Genomic DNA, 9182 nt, shown 5'->3' on the forward strand with positions numbered 1-9182 from the left:
TGCAATAAATTTTTACATTTCATTTAAAATTCCGCGAGCTCTGCCGGGTCATGAATTGACCACTTCCAACGCAATCACAGTATCGCACCATCCATAACCGCCTTTGATCTCCACTGCTCCAGCTCTGGCCGTGATTTACACTCCTCGTCTCACCTCCCGCTGTCAGCGACTAACACTTCATCGTCTTTATTATAATCACTTTTTGTGAGTTATTGATGCTCAACGCTTTTTGTTATAGGCCGAAATTCCTTTGGCCAAAAAAATAATTTTATGTTTTGATTTCATGTTTATGGAAATAATGGTCTAAGATCCGAACATAAGTCGACCTGCACCGACGTGATAATAGAATGAGACCAATTTTATAATAAATTATTTAGTGTATTAAAAAATGTATTAAAAATGGGTTGACTGGGAAAATCCTGGACAGGATATTTTTTAATTCATTATTAAAAAATCTTTTATTTTCATTTTTATTAATTGCAGTTTCGAGATAATAAAACAATTTTGTAATAAAACAGCGCTGACATAATTTTTTTTTTTAATTTTTTTCATCATCCTATCAAGTGAAAGTAACTGGTACCGACATACCTGTATATACCTGCCAACCTAGCCGTTTGTCCCGGTAAATATTAGAAAACGACTATGACTGCACATTCTGTAGGTTTCATACTTTAAGTCTATTATAATTTTTTTTTTATTATCTTGATAAGTACTGCAATTAATTAAAAAAAATGTTTTTTGTCCTGTCCAGGATTTTCCCAGTCAACCCATTTTTAATACATTTTTTTAAATTTATTATAAAATTTGTCTAATTCTATTATCACGCCGGTGCAGGTCGACTTATGTTCTATATTTGCTGTGACAGAAAAATCCTACAGAAATAAACCGTTTGTTCATTCTTAACTTTCTAACAGTCGGAACACATTAAATGATGCGTGTGGGCTATTTATATAGTTGTGATATTTCAGCAGCGCGTAGGTATAGGGCCAGATCTAGGCTGTATAGGTATATCGTTTGCGCGGTCTATTTGTGCGCGACCGCAAATAGCTGGCTCGAAATACCGCCCAAAGGTCGCAGCGGGTCCTCTCGCACTCGAGGCTCTCGACCACACTCTCACAAGTGCAATTCGTCAGTCGTCACTAGCCTCCGCCTATCAATCTCAATAGTCTATCTTGATATGGTCACAGCCAACACAGCACATTGCCTGGGAAATGTCGCTGTCATCAGTTCTATAATTCTAAATAAGTATGTTTGTGGCAAAAAACTGGAAGATCCCGACTAAACATTTTATGGTATGTTTTAATACAATTCTTATATTAATTAACAATGAATACATACCTAAGTACATAAATAGATATAATTTATGATAAAATATCTTGGAATAGGTAACTGTCACAGTTACATTTTTTTAAAGTTGGATTACTCCTTGTTGAAAACAAATTCAGTTATAATACCTAGTATCAATATTTTTGTATAAACGTACAAAAATAAGAAATATATATGTAGTATTCTACAAAAGTTTCTTCCTTGCTAAATCATAAATAATGTTTGTAACGTAAGCATAATTAAATGTTAATGTTTACCGGTAAATCTCTCATCGTATTAGAAACCTGATTTATACAATGATTGAGTATAGATAAAAATAGGAAATTAAGTTTAAGTTGGCTGTAAATAAATGTTGAATAGTAAATAGTAAATCATAGATTGGGGCGGCTCATACTGAGCGGGACTCGCTCGTCTTATCCGACTCATAATGAGCTGTCATCGCACTTCACCTAACTAATTCAGAACACACGGTTCGTCTTTCAACGTAATAACTTCCGTTTTATAAAATATATCTTTACAGATAAAATATATTGAATTCTTTATAAGTGCTAAAAATACAATATCCTTACTACTATTATTGTAAGCAATACAATTTTGCGTTGAAGTTAAGGTACTGTATAGGTATGTACATAGTTATTTCACAGCACTTGCATTTTTCGACCCTCTAAGTCAACTGGTTTTCATTAGATAAGGATATTATGAAAAATTATACAGACTGCAGCAGCTAACTCTCATGAAAGCGCCGACGGGCCGTGATATCCGGACATCCTTGTGGAGTCATCGCTCTATAGGAAGGACATTATTTTTTGTGATTTTTGTACAAAAAAAAAACGACGCAAATCCGGTTAACGTATTATGTACTTTAAACTTAAATTATATGAACTTTCAAACAAATAGCTTGTCCCTCAATAATAATTAAAAGAGATTTCAGTTAAAAGAGTATTGAAGATCTAAGAACAGACTTATGCGCATGTTTTGCAGCGCTGGGAGGTAGCTGACCCTTCGGCCCTCGAGCCGTCAATGTTACAGGAGATGTCGATATAAATTATAATTAGCCCATGGTGTTCACATTCCGCGCTCGCGGCTCGTCACGCGGCTCGCATCAGCTGACGGTGTCCCGCTTGTCACGCTCGCGGCCGGGGCATACTCGTCTTCTAGCAAATACATTCAAATATTACAATTTTGGGTTCTACGTACTCCATAGAATAAGTACACACGTTTTACTCTTCCCATAAATCCAATTTTTGTAGTAGACCACTATACAAAAATGTTTTACTTTTCTTTTTTATTATTATTTTTTTTTAATGGCACACAATAGGTAATTGTATATAACACGAAGATTATAGAATATAATGATGTAAATAACTTGGAAAATACCACGAAGGAAACACAATCCAAAAAATTTGGAACAAAGCTATGTAAAGAAATGTAACTTACAAAAAAAATGAAATCCCACCAGAATATGTTCATGTAAAATGTTGTCAAGAATCTCTTGCAAACTAAAAAAGTTATGAAAATATGTCATCAATAAATTTTTACACCCATCACTACGTCATAGTAAAACAAAGTCGCTTTTTCTGTCCCTATATCGCTATGTATGCTGAAAAGGCTGAAATCTTTAAAACTACGCAACGGATTTTGATGCGTTTTTTTAATAGATAGGTAATAGAGTGATTCTCGAGCTTTCTTTAGTTATTAGGTTAGACAAAGCGGGCGAAGCCGCGGGCGGAACGCTAGTAAGTGATAAAGTGCTCCTAATAATTAATTAATTGAAGCATACAAAAGCTTAATCTGCACCTTGTATTTTTTTTTTGTATTCTGTATAGTGTATAGTTTATTCGGGTGCAAGGTGGTTTTTTCGTAGGTAATGGAGCAGATCGTCACAAGAAATAAAGCATCTTCGTCAAAATTTTCGCAGTCGATATGGTCCTTCGAAAAATATTAAGGTAATTATTTTCTGTTTAATTACTATATTTTAACCAATCCCGAAACAATGCAGTTTCCAATTTGTATTTTAAGGTTCCATACCCAAAGGGTAAAACGCGACCCCATTAGGTACTAAGCCTCCGCTGTCTGTCTGTCTGACTACAGGCTGTATCTCATAAACCGTGATAGCTAGAAAGCTGAAATTTTCACAAATGATGTATTTCCGTTGCCGCTATAACAACAAATACTAAAAATTAAAAAATAGGTATATAAGGGTCCCCATTCGTAACTATGTACATATAAATATAACCCGTCGTGTGCGAGTCCGACTCGCACTTGGTCGGTTTTTTTTAACATTCTCTTTCAAACCGCTACCTATGTAAGTTATAGTTACGAACATTATTATTTAATAAAAAATGATAAACATATAAATTGTTTAAACAAGCAATAATAGTAGGGAATGGAAAGTCGCGTTACGTTTTATTAGATGAGATGTGCAAATAGAAAACCAGTACTTACATTTACAATTTATAGCCCGCAACACGTCGTTGTGTAGTAGGTGATAGAAGAGAGTGCGATAAGAATGATAACAATTATCTTATAAACAAATACAAACAATGTCTCTTTCAAATCTTTTAATATCATATCTTATAATTTACCCCAACCCCCATACAAAAGGCTTATAATTTCAATTAATTAATCACAGCTACGTTTACATCAATAAGAACGCACCTTGATTATCGATTTCCATCAACATATTTTATCAGCGGTCGCGTAATCCGCTCGCGTCCCTCATGCGCGCGCGCGTTCCCGCGCCTCGCTAGCTACTACACTCGCACACCGCACACCGCACACGCAATCCGCGGCTAAACTGAACAGTGAACACGCACTAGCAGCGCAGCGCTCGGGGCGCGTCGGGCCCCCACACCCCACAGCCACAGGGCCGGGGAGCTGCGCTCGCCCCACGTGCGCTGCGCATACGCCTGCGTGTTTGTTTACGCACCCTCTCCGAGGGCAGCCGCGCGCCGCGCCATGCGGGCGCTCGCCTCTCGCCGACACTATCACAACAATGAAAACGTAGCCGGTATTGTTTATGCGCTGCAAGTGAGCCACGATTTACGATAGTAAACATTCGACAATATTTTGACGGGTAGCATAAACGAAATTACCTAAATCATTAAATATTATAGATACAAATATATACGAATTTACGTTTTCAAAAATAATTTTCTTAATATAAAAAATGTGTTTGTGCAATTGCAAAAACACATTTTTTATATAAACAACTAGCAAACCGGGCGAACTCCGTTTCGCCACCAGATACACCTTTTCTTTGCTATAAACCTCACGGAGCCCGAGACCTTTCCAACGAATGCAAAACCGTGGAAATCGGTTCGTGCGTTCTGGAGTTACAGCGTCAGGAAGGAAAACCCGACTAATTTTTATATTAACTTATTTTAACTTATTTTTATAAGCATGTACAATAACATAAATATAATTTCGTTTTCTTAAATGATTTGTTCATAATATTATTATCGTGAGGGGTCAGCTGTAGCAAAGGCTGCAGTATAGTAACGTTGCGTGATCACTTAGCGCGCTTTTGTTAATGAAAATTTGTTTAGGGTAGAGCATAGGTTACAGGCAAGTTACGGCTGATAAAAAATACAATTTTCTACCATACTTTTTATATACTTTCACCTACAATAAATCCACAATATAATAATACTTATTAATACCTATATTATTATACTAGTCGCCACTCGGAGCCTTCAAGCGGCCTTTAGGAAAAATTAAGCACTAGTAATTTCAACCTAATTAGGACACGTTAATGATAAACGTTTTTGAATAAATTTATATGAAGTTGACATGTTTTTAGGGTTCCGAACCTCAAAAGGAATAAACGGAACAATTTACTGATTTTCGGCGGTATGGCGACCATTTGGAACCGTCCGAAAAGTATGGCATGACGATTTTCGTAAATGGCAGCACGATGATGATTGAACTGTGCAAAAATTTGCCAGGTACAAATGTGTGAATTTCTTTTTTTTTTCAATTAATGCATTCGCGTTGGTATGGCGGGCTGTAAGCCTGTAAGTCACACCGGAAAAGTATGGCATAGCATTACCACCTATTTCTTTTTTATAGGCTATTGGTAAATCCTAAAATTTTAGTGGATCAAATCGTTTGACACTCGTAATTTATCCGACGAGTTCGACTAACACCCACGCGACTAGGCGGCCGGTACCAGCAGCGTTAAGACCTTTTTAAGACCATCATTTTCTTTTTGTCATTGCGTTGTTGCGTACTAAGACCCCTGTAGACCGCCATACTGTCACAAACATGTCACAAATGACCCAAAATTTTGTGTCAGTATCTTGACACAAAAATGCAACACATTAAATCGGTTATAGCAGTCGCCTTATTCAATTATATTTGCATATTATTATTCTCAGCAAAGAAAAAGTGACTTTATTATTAAGCTATTGCATAGCTTCTATCGCGGGCCTTGAGCGCGGGGACCGAATCCAGAAATTTAGTAACGAAAAACCTCACGCTCCCCAATCCGACGGGCGCGGAGGTGTGGCTTGAAGGCATAGCATGCAATAGCTTTACCGCGGCAGTCCCCGAGTGCCACACGTCTTTTTTATATTATGAAAGAAGAAGTAGATAAATTTCTGGATTCGGTCCCCGCGCTCAAGGCCCGCGATAGAAGCTATGCAATAGCTTAATAAACAATAACAAGATTATTGTATATAATTTATTAGTTTAAACAGCAAATCGGTGGGGTGCAGCTGAGAGGGGAAAAGGTCAGCTGCTCTTATTATAATTACTTTTATTTGCTGTGACTTTAAATGATTGCATGTTCCATTACCTTTTACCGTAAGTCAAGACCTTTTCTATCCAAAAACCTCACTAGTCAGTAGGGTAACGGCACCAGTGGTCAGCCTCATAACAGCTTTTTGAAGTTTTGACAATTGCCATTTCTACACCAATCGTCGAATAAAAAAACGTACAACATGTATGGATTTATTGTTTATTGTAGTTTCGAATCAACGTTTATCAAAAACAATAATTCTCTTAGTAAAATATATAATTAATTTTAAACAAAAAATGGCCCAGTGTCCCAGTGAACAGCCTCTAAAAACCAATAAACAGCCTTGTAGAACCCAGTGTTCAGCCTTTAGTAAGTATAACTAATAATGAGATCAAAATAAACAATGTTAAATCAAAATCAACAATATTAATCACATTTTTATAGCAACGATTCACTTAGCACAAAAAATGTATATCGCACATAATACAAATATTATTTTAAACATACCATTACAATCTCTTTGTGTCTTCTTATTTTATAGGAACTTCTTATTACTTATCATAAAAACAGCAATAATTCTTTAAAAAAAATCAACGATATTAGTATGTATACAGGGTGTAATCGTTAAGTGTGCACAAGCGATTATTCTGTAACTATTGCAGATATCAAAAAACTTTAAACTGATATCGAAAGTACTTAACCTAATGAGTAAAATGGCCATAATAAATTTTTAAAAATAAAACGAGAAATATCTAAAAAATTAACTTGAAACCCTCTCATACATTTAGTATGAGATACGAATATCCCATGTACATGTACAAAATTTATGGCCATTTTACTCATTAGGTTAAGTACTTTCAATATCAGTTTAAAGTTTTTTGATATCTGTAATAGCTACGGAATAATCGCCTGTGCACACTTAACGATTACACCCTGTATAATATGTCCTATTGATGTATCTATAATCTTCTATGGCTTCCATGGCAGATGAGAGTTTCTCTGGAGGATACTGCTCTTGGCGGCATTTTTAGCTAAAAAAAGGGAACAATAATTACTTTTGGATATGAATACACATAATACCATTATTTCAGGTAAAACTTAACTAACATCACAGAATACATAATAGTAGCTAAACGCTACAGAACGGACACTCTCCGCCTCCCGCCAAAATTAAACTTACCTCACCCCCGCGCGATCAGACATAAAATGGGCCATATTTTTCTGCAAGGACGATACGCAACGAAGTTTGACAACATTAATCAAATTGACTTAAAGTAATTTTATTATTTTGGATTTGTGATTATCGTTTTTCGTAGAAAATGGTTAGATATTGTGCTGTTTACGGATGTATTTCATCAGAAAAACGCGAATTTTTTTTTTACGCTAGTCACAAATGTGCCAACCATAAAGCGTTAACACACACATTTGCAGTCTCTACAGTGTGACTGTCAAAACGATCATTTTGTATGGAGTGTCCGGGGTGTGCTAACATGAAGTATTACTTATAGATTTACACACAAACATTCGCATTTATACTTAAAATATTATTTCAATAACATCGTGAAAAAATATTTTGAAATGCGGCTGACCACTGGGTTTTCTAACAATTTAGAAAAACCCAGTAATCAGCCCCGGGGGCTGTCCATTGGATCTTTCATAAAAAAATAGTATCCAATGGTCAGCCCCTCAAATTTTTAAGTAAAAAAACAATATTTTTTATCAAATTTCATAAAATTAAATGCACTAAGTAATGTATAAAGTTATTATCTATAAAACACAATCACCTTTCATACTAAAATATGTTATTTCTCACCTTTCAAAAGAGCACCACGTGAAACAAAAAATATGGCGGACATGACACTTCTGCTCTTGTCGGCGGACAGCACCTGTATGAACGTGTTTACTTCTCTCCCCTGACCCCCTGCCGCTCCTATCGTGTGATGCATGAACCAATAACGAAACAGAGCATCTATTTAAGTGCGCGTGATTTGGTTATTTTGATTACAGCGATATTTATGGCCAATAAACAACGCAATAGGCTGATCACTGGTTCCTGGCTGACCACTGGTGCCGTTACCCTATATCTGTAGGTACTTAATAAGTATCTCACCTCAGTATCTCAACGGTGCATGTCCTCCTGCACAATCCTCTGACTATCTGATTCTAATATAGGCCAACATAATAACGTTATTACTAAATTGATTGCATTTGAGAGTCTAATGTGAAATTCATTGTGCTTAAAAATTGCACACGTATGATTTGGATGGATCTAGTAAATTACCTACGGTTTTCTGAAACATAATAATATTTAAAATTGACGAGACCACTAAATATATAGGTATGTATAATTGGTATAATAATATGATTGAATTGTACATAGAACAGTAAAAATTGTTCCAGGTGGAATTGTAGGTAGGTAGTTAATACTAGATACTATAATAAAACAACAGAATGAAGAGCAGAACAGAACTGACATCATTTATTATTTGAAACATATATATATACCTATATCACCAAACCAGCCAGTACAGTAAGAAGTTCACATATAACATATTAGATATTATTTTTCTACACCCCCACTATATCTAACAATGTTATATTGATAAGTGTACAATAACAAATAACTCAAACATAAATATGCTGAACCCCCAACTTATCTAATAATGCTTATTAGAGCATAAGCTCTTTGTAAGTAAATTTCAAATGGATTTTGAGTCAACTTTAATGCACTTTGGTTATCATTATACAATTCAATAGTGTACTTTTTATTAATGATTTCAAACTGTAAGTTTTTCAAATAAACAATACATAAACAAATACATTACATTACATTTACAGTTTGAACAGTTTTACATTGACTCATATTAAATTTAAGTAATAGCTGTCACATCATCATATGTAGTCCCACCAGCACAAAAATTTGAAAAATTTAAACCTGTCTGGTTGCTTCCTCTCTCGTGTAGGTCTTTGAGATCTGATCTGTGGAACCTCATCAGCTTCAGAATCACTAGGTTTATATGTCTCATCAACCACATCTGGAAATGTGTCCTCTGAGCTATCTGTGTTTTCAGATTCCGAGTTTAGTTCATTTATCTTAACTTCTTCCCCCACTGAA

General features: G+C 35.5%; 1 protein-coding gene across 1 annotated transcript in view; it reads right to left on the reverse strand.

Moving 5' to 3' along the window:
- LOC149900394 (uncharacterized) overlaps nucleotides 1-4145 on the reverse strand; it is a 29972-nt gene extending 25827 nt beyond the window's left edge. The window contains exon 1 of the mRNA XM_090113084.1: nucleotides 3985-4145. The gene's annotated coding sequence lies outside the window, so the exon portion shown is untranslated. The remainder of the gene's footprint in view (nucleotides 1-3984) is intronic.
- Between the last annotated feature and the right edge of the window lie 5037 nt (nucleotides 4146-9182).

The sequence above is a fragment of the Colias eurytheme genome, chromosome 19 (genome assembly GCF_061535395.1).
Source record: "Colias eurytheme isolate Ceu_HAF_F1 chromosome 19, ilColEury1 Martin Lab GWU primary, whole genome shotgun sequence".
Classification (NCBI taxonomy): Eukaryota; Metazoa; Arthropoda; class Insecta; order Lepidoptera; family Pieridae; genus Colias; species Colias eurytheme.